General features: G+C 34.2%; 1 protein-coding gene and 1 long non-coding RNA gene across 3 annotated transcripts in view; one reads left to right on the forward strand and one right to left on the reverse strand.

Annotated features, from left to right (window-relative positions):
• LOC135129870 (transcription factor SOX-13) overlaps nt 1–14,259 on the reverse strand; it is a 226,760-nt gene that overhangs the window by 150,259 nt on the left and 62,242 nt on the right. The gene's annotated exons all lie outside the window — the stretch shown is intronic.
• LOC135121382 (uncharacterized) lies at nt 1,251–2,149 on the forward strand. Its single transcript, XR_010278965.1, has 2 exons — nt 1,251–1,382; nt 1,435–2,149. It is a non-coding gene; the product is annotated as an uncharacterized LOC135121382 (long non-coding RNA).

A 14,259-nucleotide genomic window follows, 5' to 3' on the forward strand; every position in this document is an offset into this window, starting at 1 on the left:
TGTAATTTATTGGTGGTGAATCCGATTCCGGAAGTATTCATAATCACATTATATGATCTTTCTCAAGTGCAATAACGGTAGTAGACACATATATAAAAAAGAAATAATCTAAAAGATTTACATAAATCTGCTGGTACTAGACCAGGTGTTTTAATCAATGCACTATAAAAGCACAATAAAAAGAAACAATTCATGCAAATCGTAAAATATAATTACATGTAATAAGAGGTTTCAGTGTAATAACTAGATATATTATTATCGGCTTTTGTGTTACAAATTGTAGATATGTAAATTGAGAATGCACCGAAACGCTATTTTCTTTGTAACTTCACTGATAACAATTTTCATACAATTTTCAGTAAACTGCGTGTTCAAAATTGTAACATTCCTGTTTAAAACACTTAGACTGTGACATTTTTTAGCAACCAAAAGTAGGTGCTATCAATGCAAATTGCGGAAGTTCAAAATTAATGGAATAATGATAAGTTTTATTCTTTAATTAGATATTAATTTATAACACAACTCTAAATCATCAAAGCTGCTGTCATCATCTTCACGATCACTATCATCTGAAACGGAATTAACATTGATACCGACTGATTTGTTTCACAATTGTCCAGTTTGCCATGCCCATTTTTTCCATGTGCCTAAGATAATTTTCCCAATGTACCTTCGGAACTTGGTTTATAAGATTTTCTCAAGCTTTCAGTACATGGACAGGAGAAGCATTCGTTTTTGGAATACTTTTATCGTATGGCGGAAGTCTTAGGACACAATGTCTATGTTCTTGAGCATAGTGATCTAAATTATCCAATTTTTTGGGCAGTCTATTGCGCACAATATTCCAAATCTGATCTTTCATCGCTTTTTCAGGATAATCATGTTTTTTTATATTCCATATCACTTGAACCTGTATTTTTTTTTGTAAATTATATCAAGATTTTTTAGAAATTTTTAACATTTCGGCCGTCAATTCTGTTTTTCTTTTTTTCTTAAATTGCACAACATGACATTTTTTTTCTAGATAATCAACATATTTAATACAGGGTCATTATAAAATATTGTAGTCGAAGAAGGCCATGATTTTGGTGACATTTTGTGCCGCCTTTTTCAGTTTTGTGGAAAGGATTACACTAATATTGGAATTTTTATTTTTAGCGCCACATTAGTTGACATTAGCGGCTGCACTGTTTCAACGCGTCATCAAATTCTGTCAGATGTCAATAATTTTTTCGTTTGTACTGGTACGTTTTCCCTCACTTTGTGCGTTAATTGACTTGTCTTGTTTTCATTTTTGCTGTCTTCCCCTTTGTTAGAACTTTAATAAGTGTCTCAAAAAACAGTTTTTATCAAAATTACAGATCATTGTGGAATAATCTCAGGTAATGAACAGAGAGGAATAACTATGGTCAGTGTTACAAATGATTTTTTTAGTTCTTTGGCGCAATCATCATGCCTATTACCGTAATGGGGTGTTAAATGAGGATGGGGATGGAGTGTACTCTGTGGAGGCGTCTAAAAACGAGTATCTAGTGAAATGTTCTGTTGTCATTGATGAAGAATCTTTGAAGACGCTATATGGCGAATTATGGCCAGATTTAACGACACTGGTAGCATTTCTAAGTGAAAACCGACGGGGAGACCTCAAGTTAGTGAAGACGTTGTTGAAGATTTAAGGATGAGAATGGAACAAAGTCCGAATAAAGCTTTGTCAAAAATCTTTACTGTCCGGAGTACCATACAGCCCATGTCAGAAAATCGTAAAAGAGAAGTTACATATGCATCCATACAAGATTTTGTTGGTTCAGGAGCTGCAACCAGCTGATTTTCCTTGCCGCGTTGGGTAGTGTAGTTGATTTCAAGCTGATATGGACGATAACGGGATTCTCGATTTGTCGTTCTTTTCTGATGAAGCCTGGTTTCATCTGTTAGGCTATTATGTCAACTGACAGAACTTCAGAATTTGGTGTATAGAAAATACTCACGCTTTTGAAGAAACACCATCACACGCAATGAAGGTTGGTGTGTGGTTAGCAGACGACGATTCATAGGCCTGATACTTTTTCAAGTAAATGAATGTGATCAATAAACAAAATTAGATGTAGAAAGTGTATGTAGGTACTGCAATAAAGTTTTTTATTTTCAGTAACTTTCATTTTTCTTTCGGTGTTAGTTGCATTCTCTTAATTTAAAACTTACTTCAACTTACTGTTTAGTAATAATTGTAATTTTACTATTAGGAAAGTTAAAAATCTTTATTAAACATTCTGTTGTTTCAAGAGATCTCATAATCAGCTACAGAACTCTTAACACTATGCTCCTGAAATTTTATTGGTTTTTTCATCTTTTTTCTTATAGAAATTTTGAAAAATCTTGATATTAGGATGGCCATGTGGGCGTGTTTTGGGTAGAACCTCTTTGACATTCCTGTTATGCAGATCTGGCATGTTTCAGATATCTAGAAACTGCAAAGCTGAAGGTAATGTTTGGACATAGCAGTTTTCACCTATTGTAGGGATGAAGATCAAGGATTTCAGTTGTGTTTTTTCAAGAGAAAAGCACCGGTCACAAACCATGTCTGCACCAATATTTTGACGATTCCTTTCAATTTACAAACAGAACTTTCGCGGGATCACAACTTTGGCAAAATTATTTACTGCAAAAACTCATTAGGTACTCATAGTGTTCGTTAACTGTGATAAGACTTGCTCTGCCATTGTCCATTACGTGATTTTTCACAATTTTTACCTTCAGGGTACCTATAAAAATGTAATTTTTTAAATAATTACCGTGTTCATTGGTTTCGACAAACTTAACCTCACTTTTTGGATTTCATTATTTGAAAAATTATTGCTTCTTTGCAAAACAGACCAGATGATTTATTCTGTTCAACTCCAATCGACTTTCCAAGGTGTAATTCATGACAAAGCCCTTAAACGTTTTTCTGACAATTTACAATTTTTGAAACTGAAATGTATTGCAGTGGCGTTCACAAATGCCCGATAACACTGCAACCCTTAATGCTCTGGCCTGGCGTCTTTTCGTGTCTATTTAAAATGAATTTAAACCGCGAACCGGGCATTTCAATTTTTGACACATCTGACAGATTTGTTTGGACGTTCGTGACATTTCAAAACAGTTCAAATCATTTTGGTGATTAGCGGCACGAGAAAAATTTCATTTGTTTTTCATAGGTGAGTTGACTACAATATTTTATAATGACCCTGTATAACTTGTTTTGTTTGATCACTAAAACGTTTCATTGTTCAGAATTAAATAGAGTCGTAAATAAACCAAAGATTCTGATGACAAATTTTAAAATTTGCCATAAAATTTCTGCGACATACTCAAAATTTGGTCATTTTGTCTCTCACAAAGTGCATAACATAGAAAGAGAAAAAGTTTTAACTGGAGGATTTCCACCACTATTCATATATTTTTCTTTGATATGAGTTAAATTGTAGAAATAAAACATTTGGCAAAAAGCTAGGATTTTCAGTAAACGCCTTTCGGTTGGTCTTTTGGCTTGTGGCAGCCATTCGCCGTCCAATAATCATAACAAAACCTCCCCACCTCGCTAAAAGCTCCACAATAAAGATGTCTATATCGCAATTGCGCCGTCGACGTCGAAATAAAACGATTTTAACGGCGCGACCGCAAAATACCTCATATAAAACTGAAACAACCACCACTGTTTATTAAAAGCTGTATGAATTATGTTTCCCGCATTGTGAATGTATTTTTACACTGGGGGCTTTTAACAGCTCCTAGTCTGCTGCCGTATGCCACGCCGGATTCATATTTAGTATTTATGGCTTTTGTAGCCACTTAGTGCGGCTTCGAACAGCTGAAAGTGTCGAAGGATCCACGAAAATTAGAGACAGAGTCTTTCGGGAAGCCGTTGTCTGAAAATCCGAGCTCTAAACCTTTCAGTCGTCGTGTTCGGATTCTCGGCGCTAAATCGACTGAAATAATTAACGCTTTCGACTGTTCGCATTAACCAATTATAGGTGACGAAAAGCAGAGATGAGCCAGCTTAAATCTCGCGGAAAATGCTGGCGTAAAAACGAGAGGAGGAGCGCTATCTGTTATGGAAATCTCGCTGGCATTGTTTAACCGGCCATAAATTAATAGGCAGGGAAAAATCGTAATCGAAATAACGGGACGGCGCTAATCCCGAGAGGGCACTATGAAAAAACACCTTGTAAATTATTATGTTGGTAACGTTACCGCGATTGCATTAGCTGTTGAATATAAGCACCGGATTTACATAATTGGATGGCCGGTTAAGAACATAACGCGAGATTGTCCAACCTTTAACCGACAGCCGATTTTCGAAACGAAGGTTCGGATTAACGATGAATCGGCGGCAGCCACAAATAATTCGACTAACTGTAAACAGATTCGAGATAATGGTAATAACAATCTCTAAAAATATGACGCGAGCAGCGCTTGGAACTCTTCCATTTTTTTATTATTAATTTTAATACTTTATGGATTCCATATATTATTGTTACGTTGGTGCGAAGACAACCAATAAAAAAGCTTGTAAATAATGGTCTACAACTCGTAAACATTTTAAAATGTTTTTTATTTTAGGATGTATTTACAATAATATGTTTTTATGATCGTGCCGAATAAAATAATACCGCCATTAAACAATTTCCAAACTCGTAACTCAAAATTATTTTCTGGGGTTCCTCACCACCGCGTCTGTACGTCCCTTCTAAAAATAATACCTTTATTCAAACAGGAAAAGGGTTTAGTGTCTCACGTTGCAGATTTATCGCTTATTTTCGTTCCCGTTTTGCGCACCCTTTAGAAAAATACGCTATTTCCTTTTCAAAAAAAAAACTTTTCGACGACACAACGAGTTACGTCTTGTTCCTTATCTTATCGTTCCAATAAATTTTGCATGTTTGTTTAGAATTAAACAAATAACATTGTAGCTAAGTGATAACAAATAAAATAAAATAAACAGCACTCCTGTTGTGTCGCAATTTTGACAGTCACGTGAGTGATGATAGCCATAAGTGAAAACTCCTTTCAACGTAAAACCAAAGTTCATTCATATGGCAAGAGCTGAACGGATGCCAGAATATGTGCATTCGCAAAAAAAAAGAAGTCCAAGAGCCGCGACAATGATGAGAGGATTAACTAAGTATGCAGCGAAAATAGAGCCGCAGAATTCTTGGTCTGAAAGACTGAATAACAAGTTGACAGACCCAAAAGTGCTTATAATTTACTTGCGGCAATAAACATTAATTAAATCTGAGTAATTGTCCCCTTAATTAAAACAGCGCTGTGTTTAAAACTATGAAAAATAACAAAAACAACACATTCAATTCCAACCCCAACCACTTTTTCGCAAGTTGTTTCTAAGGTCTGGAAATCGAGTTATAAATTTACGTTTCCAAACGTAGGATACTGGAAAGAATGCACAAATAGGACGTCAAACAGTAATTAAAATGCGGCCGATTATGCCCGTCGAGTCTTTATTTAATATTTAACAGGGTGCCTGTGTCCTTTGGCGAGAACTAAAAATTCATGTTTCCAACCGACAAGTTAATGAAGTTAGGACATTTTACATAAAAAAGGAAAAAGTCTTTTATGAAGCCTTTGGTTCTGGCCGAAAGCAAAAGTGTTACATTAACGGGGAGCCAGAGGATGATTATAAAAACATTAAAATCCATGCTGTCGCTGCCCCGACGGTCTCATTGCTATGCAAGACCGAACTCCTCGCCACGTACAAAAGGAAGCTCACAAAAGGGGGATATAATGATATACGCTCTATAAAGGACACCTTTGTGAGACATGTCTATTTGATTTTTGGAGCTGGACCAGAACGAAAGTCCTTTGGGAGCGATGTCCATTTCATTATTCTATATAACTTGCTGGTAAAATGGTCATACAAAGGTTGAAAAACAAGGAATTACTGTAATGCTGGCTTGTTAGGTCGGTTCTATTTGCGATTGTTGCGAGTAAACATCTATAAAAAAGACGTTTGCATCCAATTATTTTGCAAATGGTTAGTTGTTAATTAGGAACTTTGTTTGTCAAGAGTGGTGATAATTTTAATAAATTGTTTTCAGTAATAATAGTCATTACTAGAATATTTCAATGCAGATTTTAATAAATTGAAAAATACTACGTAGTCATTTAATGGGCACCTTACCAGCAAATACATTTCAGTTGTTAAAGTAAGTTTTAGTATTACTATTAAAAACTGATGTAGACTGGATTTACTACTCTTTTAATACGAATAATGTGAAATCTTCAGTCAATCATACTTAATGTAAATATTGTGTTAACGACAACAATAATTTTTACAAATACCATTTTGTAGCGTATTCATTGTATTCTGTTTACATTATGATTCTTACGATAACTAAATCACCACACACCCAACGTTCAACCCTTGTTTACAACGACGATGTTCTATTATAAATATAAGTATATTTTAAGAACATACACATGACTTGATAACTCATCTTAAAAACTAATTTTATCTTGTAAGTTAATGTTTCGCTACCACTTTTTAAGATACTAAGTAGCTAACTGGCAAGAAACGTGCTTTTGTAGAATACTCAAAATAATAAGTGTGTTCCACATAGGTATGTTGAAAACTAACTCTAATTATAATTAAATGTGTTATTCCGTTCGTCATTTATTTGCATTTAAAAATGTTAACGACTAAAAAAGAAAAATTTTACGACGGAGAAAATTATGGTACAATAAGGAATTTAAATATGCAAAAATATACGCGGTGCTTTAGTTAAATACATGTAAGCTCAGTGTGTAATTTATAAGCGGACCGGCTTCTAGATTATGTATTATTTCAAAACGTATTTACATATTGCGTATTTTTTCAGTAAGTACCGAAAACATTCTATAGAGAGTGTGAAATATACAGGGTGTCATTAGGTGCGTGCGCTCATTGATTAATTTTTTAGAAATATATCAAAAATCTAGGACCCAAGTTATACGATTGTGTGAAGACCATAGACTAAAACTATTTTTTAATTATACGCAGTGTACTGTTTTTAGGATTTATATTCACAGTTTATTTTTAAAATTCTGTTCCAACGTTGCCACGTTTATTCCAATTTTCTTAAAAATTTCTAGCAATAGAAGGGTCCCCAAAAAATCACAGTAAAGTTATTTCTAAAATCTGTGTTAGAATATTTTGTGGAGAGATAAATAAAAGTAGGCGCCTTATCCTGGTATAAGTAAAATTGAACCTTAATATATAAAGTATATATTTCTCTATTTTTTTTTAACAGAACACCTGTATCTAATTACTGCATCTTATTCTGTTTTTTGCTCTTTTTTTTTTAATTAGTATTTTCTATATTTATATGTAGTTGATAATAGTTCAATAGAATTATATGAACAAAAAACTATGAGAAGATATCGGGTTTTACAACATTGGGAAACTTAAAAAATTAAAATTTAACTTTTGCCATCTTTACGATAATTGAGGATATATTTGAAATTTCCAATTTAAGTCCAAAGGGAAATTTGTCTCTCAAAATGACTTACAAAATAAACTGTTCTTTAAAGTTTATCTCTTATGGTGGAGAACTGTTATACAAAGTAGCTTATACAAAAAACGTCTTCATTAATGAACGGATACGTAAATAGAAATCTTAGAAGTCAGAAATCATGTTTTTAAAATTTCTTTTAATATACATCGTAATCACTTGATCTGCAATAACTGTAATGGTAAGTATTTAAAACATTACGGATATACCTGACACCAGTTCTGTTGAATTATAAAGCGTTAAAGTAAGTAACAGGAGAAACTTGAAATTCTCCGTAAAGATAACAGTCAATTTCAATAAATGCGATTTTACAGATCGGATATTTTCTAGAATCGTACATCATTCTGTCACCAATAATTTTGTAACGTTATCATCGCCACCGCTATTGCAGTTGTGGTCTACAACTTCGGGAATTCTTAATAACGATTACTACTTTTTCTCGGTTTTCCTCAGTTATACGAGTTCTCCTAGATGTTAAAATGCTTTAAAAATTAAAAATGACTATTCAACATCACAATTTTCGTGATGACCTTGATTAGATAAACCATGATTTGCATCAAATGCCACTGAGGTTGAGACGTGGTTGAGACCGCACAGTCGGCCAGCCAAATTTATTGCCTGACGTCGCGCTGTCGTTTTTAATATTTGCCTGGTTGATTCCCCATCACTTTGGCTGTGCCTAACTCTGGTTATCAAATAACGGTTGATAATATTTGAGAGACAAAAACTATTGTTTAAAAATTCGTCTCATTTAAATATGACTAGGTAGTTAAAAAAAAAAACAAATCTAAGACTTTTTCGAAATCAGTTTTTTTCTTCAAACATTCAGAAATAGCAAGAAAGCATATACCAAATCCAACTCAAATGAACTGGAGCATGAAATGTCTCCATTCAATATTAAAAAACTTGGTTACCTCGTATCAATTCATTGCTGTTCTTGAAAAAAATAAAAATAAAAACAATACACGAAAAAAATGTTATTGTCATTTTAGTGGTGCCATTGTTGCTAATATTGCTTTAACTAAAACACTTCAACAGTGTAATATTAAAACGTATTTACTTAGAAACCATACCTAATTCAAACCTTGAGAGAAATTCAAGAAAGATTAATAGATGCCAATACGGTCCTAATCAAGTTTAAACTGAGAAAGTGTCCCTAAGATTAATCCATAAGTTAATGTGCAAGATTTCGTATCTCTTTCCTTACAAACTGATTGTTTTTTCATTGCTTCTGAAATCTTAGTATCCTTAATCTACAACTGAGACATTTTAGAGCCTCGATTTGGACTTTGGGGTAAAGATAAAGATTAGTGAAAGTAATTATAATGATGCAGAAGGAAAGCAGAGAGATACATAGTCATAATGACTCATCATCGGTGATGGTGGCATTCGAATATAGAAAAGCGTGGAAGCGGTTCGCTGCAAATCTCGATGGCGGACACCAGAATAACCTCGAAAGCGGACATCGCGAACTCTCCAGAAATGAAAAAAGAAATGTGAAAACTAAAAAAAACAACAAATAGAATAGATAAAATTGCACAAAATATGATGTCACAACGTCCCGTGAATTTAACGAAGATTACGATTGTTGGACGTCGTATTTGTGTTGTAGACTTTTATGGATGTATTCCTGTAAAAAATTGTTCTCAAGTAACAAGAATCGTAAAGTTCTTCTAGAGTTTGTAAAAAATCATTGACTATGGGGTTTCCACAAATGGATACCGTCATTTCCGACAACCTAATAATAAAAACCCATGTATCTAACAATGAAACATGGAGAAGGCAATGTGATGTACAATTGTCGTTTTTCATCGATTCGTGTTGACAGACTATGTTACTGTGAAATTCAAAAATATTCGAGAAGAGGAATGCTACCTTATGCAGGAAACATGGGTAAGGATTAGATTTATCAAACAGATAATGATAATGATCGTAAACACAGTGCTCGGTTGGTAATCGGGATGGATATGGATGCCAATGTCCAAAGTATAAAATGCTCCAATCAGTCCTCGAATATAAACCCAATTGAAGATCCGTGGGACGAGTTAGGAATACGTGTTGTGCCTTACCCATAAAAATAAACAAGGATTTATTCAGTGATTTGTTGAACCACTGGAATAATATTCCACAAGTCACTATCAAAGATTTAATTATGTCAATGTCCCGCTCAAGTTAAGTGGTTACCTTATACCTTACCGTCAGTTAAAAATTAGTTAGTTCACTAAGCTTCTACTTGTTTTATTTTAACTACGGTGTTAATAATGAAACGTTAAATAAATAAGCAAAACTTTTGCCCCTAGAAATATGTTTATTTTATTAAAGTTGTTATATGCAAAAAATTATTGATATTTGTATCCCGTCATACTGTTTTCTTATCATCTGCTTATATTCTATTTCTTAAAAGTTGGATCGACTTATGTATACGCTTTATGTAGGAATTTTACTCTTCACTGAACTCTATTCAGTAAGAGCAGGGAAGCACCACGATACAAGTTTTTCGGCGTATTCTTTAAACTGCCCCAATTGTGTCACCTTTGGCAACACTTATTTATCTCTGTTATGTTATCAACAAATCCAAGCTTTTAATCGAATTTGCACTCCGCTTCGGATGAACGAACACGCAGAACCCGAGTGTTGGTTCGAGCCTCCGAATCGAAAGCGATCATTATTCCGCCAAGAAGTTGTAAGAAATGTTGTCGAATTCGTGGGTAGATAAATCCTCCGGTAATGACGGGTTGGCTAAATGAAGAGGGCAATTACGGGAGCTTATGTCGATTATCCGGTGTGGCTGCGACCGGTCCCGTCACGGTCCTTGCACCGACAAGAGATGCGCTCACTAATTAGAGCCGTGTGCGGACCCACCAATACGCCACGGCCTCGAGATATGATGAGTTCGAAAAAAGGACGATCTTGTGCACACCAGGCGCTGCCCGCTGCCCTTTGATCTCGACATAAAGAGATATAACCATTAGGTTTTCATCATGCTATGCGGCCGGTGCTGCGGCGGCGGCCGCTGGTCCGTTTGTGTGCTCTCAGGGATTAAGGAAATATAAGTGGTAGCGGGCGAGGAGCTGCTCTGCTCGTTCATTATGAATTAATGTCCGACCTTTCACATCAAACGCGAATGTTCATTTCTGCAATGGACTTCTGACGGACGGACGTCGTTGTTGTTGTTGTTTCTGTGTTGGCTCGGCGCTGCCACAAAGCATAAAGAAAACACGACGGCGCCCCATCATACGCGGACATTTATTACATAAAAGAAAATATCCTTCATATATCCCTTTTCATCACTGAATTCTGTTCTGGTTCACAGCACTCCACGGTTATTTCTACTTGAACAAAAATGGAAACGAATAAATATATCACTTGTTCAAAATATTTCATAATTCTAGATACGGTCGTGGTAATATCTTTGTTCAAAACACTTAGACTGTGATGTATTTTAGTGACCAAAAGTATGTGCTGTCTTGTAACTTGCTGTGTGCAAATTGCAGAAGTTCACAATTAATTAAATAATTATACGTTTTATTTTTTAATTAGATATGTATTTAATTTATCAACTATGACTCATCAACACTCTGTCATCATCTTCACTATCATTATCATCTGAAACGGAATTAACATTGAAAATGACTTGATTTGTTTCACAATTGTTCAGAACCTATTGCGTTTGCCATGCCGAATCTATGATTTTTTCCGAGTGCTTAATATAATTTTCTCAGTGTATATTGCAAACTTAGATAATTGTATTACAATACATGAACATGAGAAGCATTAGTTCTTGGAATTTTTTTTTCGTGCTTTCGTTTACATTCCAACCATTTTAAAGGCATTAAAATGACAGTGGTATGGGGGAAGTCTTAAATGATACAATTTTTCGGGCAGTCTATTGCGCACAATTTTCCAAATTACTAAATCGTTTCATCGTTCAGAATTAAGTAGAGTAGTAAAACGTGAAATAAACCAAAGATTCTGTTTAACAAATAATTCTGATGACAAACTTGAAAATTTGACATAAAATTTCTACGCCATACTCAAAATTTGGTAATTTTTTGTCTCACACAAAGTGCATAAGATACAAAGAGAAAAAGTTTTCCCTGGAGTATTTCTATCACTATATCTAACAAGAGATATATGCAACTAATATTTAAAATATATTCATTACCAAGATTTAGTCTTTTCGTTCATATAAACGATGCTTTCTTTGATTAGCTACTGCACTGTTTGTGCACTCGAATTTTGTAATTTCTACTAATTTCAAAAACTAAAATGCTTCACCTAACCTTTTTTTTAGCTTCTACTGTTGGTCGATAACCTTAAATAGCATAGAGGGAAGAGTAGCAATGAACAAAAAATTGTCTTCTAATGACAGAAGAAGGAAACTCATTTTACATAATGAGACTTTAATTATTAATGCATTTGTTTTGTACATAAATAAAAAAAAATCAATACTACATACATCCGTCATTACAACATTTATAATTAGAATGAATAGCATGAAATATTTTCCATTAGTTCATTAGTAGTCAGTATAAATTTTATAATTCTAAATAGTTATACGTAACCATATCATGGTAACTGTAATGATAAACTCAGGTTACGAGTTGCCCTCAGTCCGTAAGTGCTGTAAAAGCTCAACAATGTGTTATTCTGTGGTGGCTTGACTAAGATTTTTCAAATTCCTACAACTGTAAAAAAATCCTTGGCTGAAACACTAAGTCTCTCAAATAAATAAAACATATAGTAGACAATAGCAATAATAGCATAAAAAAAAACAAAAAAAAACCCATGCGCCTTTCGAACTATGCGATTTTCACGTTTACATGTTTGAAATCCACTAGTCGACGAAAAGCCACGCAATAATCTTACGGAAACTCCGCTTATACAGGGTTTCTATAAATGATTATACGGTCGCCGTAGGTCATATAAACGTGCCTCTCAGATTTGAACTGCACTAAATGCCCAAGGACGCATGACAAAGACTGTATAACGAGTTGCCTAAATGGTTCATATCTTTTTAAAAATAAACCTAATTCATTACAATAAAAAGAAACAAATTTATTGCGGTTAAATATCACAGTAAGTGTAAATGTTTTTAATTTCAAAAATGTTCTGTAATCCTTTGGTCAATGCCCATTGTTCAATTTCATGTTGCAACAGGAACTCCTGACTGTTGAAAAAATGTTGTCAAAGATGTTTGCAGATTCCGCTCAAGTCGCCTCAAATCATCAACAACTTCCTCAGATACTAAAGGTCTTCCACAAGATTTCTCTTTGTGGACACTGCCAGTTCGAACAAATCTGTTGATTACATCTCTAATGTGACCCTCTAACGATGTTTCTTGAATTATTAAATCACGGTGTTTGGCCAGATATTCTTGCTTACAAGTGGTTACAGAATACACAAACTCTTCGTTTACGAAGTCACACTGTAGAACAAGACATAACAAGGAAAGTGTCTTGTTCTACTGAATAAACCATTTTCACAGTCTTCGCTTCCTAACACACTTGAAAAACGTTAAAACAAGAAAAACGCCGACTTTATGACAGGTTACAAATGACATTAATGACAAGTGAGAAGTGACATATTGAGGCATAATTTCAGCGAAGCGGGATTTTTGAAATCCATAGCTAACTACGCCCTTAGAATCATGCCCTGTACTAGTATAATAGTTTACTGTACGATTTCGATTTTTTGTGAAAATTTTAATAGATTCATAAAGAGCAAATACAGGAATATGTTATTTCGTAAATCCTACTTACTGTGAAAAATTTTGAGGGAATGTCATCACATTGGTGGTAGGGATGATTTGGTAAATTTTGAAATTTTCGTTAGTGTTGTATGTACCATCTACTTGGTAGTTCTAACATACATAGAGAATTTTACAACAATCGGTCCAGTAGTTTCGGAGATTATCTGTCCAATAAAAGTCAAATTATGCAATAGTACTTGCAGTTCCAATAAACGTATAATTTGGACTGACATTCCGAAAATGATGAATTTGTCATTAAATTTAGATTTTACCGCACACCAATACCTTAACTAATAAAGAAGCTTGTATATAAATTGTGATGCGCACAGTGCATTTAATTTAGATTTACACAGCCGGTCTCCATAATACCGTGTGATTGAAAATAAAATGAATTATAGTTGCCTGTCAACTTTTGGGTGGTAGTATTGACGTCAACTTTTTGTAAACTAATACCAACATAATGTTTTAAGTGCTCATTTTTGTCACTGTGTATTGATATATTTTCGGATTCCTTGGAAACCAATGCTTATTTTTTTATCAACAAATCACCGGAGACCGGAGTGGTGAATTCAGCTAGCCATGTTAAATTTTTCACAATCAGCTAATATCCAGATGTGTTAACTAATGATGTAATGTGTGAGCTGTACAGTCCTACCACCCATACAACTGGTCTCACGGCCAACTCTGATTCATAGTATTTTCGATTTCTTCTATGACCTTCTCTCTCTATTTCTATTACCGGAAATGCTAGAAAAGACAAGAACAAAGTTGATAAGTAACTTTAGTGAAGTTGTTTTAACTAATTTCTTGAATCCACAAGGCCAGAATGTGGAAAATATACCTAATCGTCTCCTTTTCGCAAAATAAGTCAATTCTACAGAAAATCCTTGAAAAGTAGAAGTTTTTTAATGAATTTCTTGAATCTACAAACGTCACAGTGTGGAGAAAATACCCAATTCCTTT

The sequence above is a fragment of the Zophobas morio genome, unplaced genomic scaffold, assembly GCF_036711695.1.
Source record: "Zophobas morio isolate AGI-343-1 ecotype UQ-CSIRO unplaced genomic scaffold, CSIRO_AGI_Zmor_V1 ptg000002l, whole genome shotgun sequence".
Lineage (NCBI taxonomy): Eukaryota > Metazoa > Arthropoda > Insecta > Coleoptera > Tenebrionidae > Zophobas > Zophobas morio.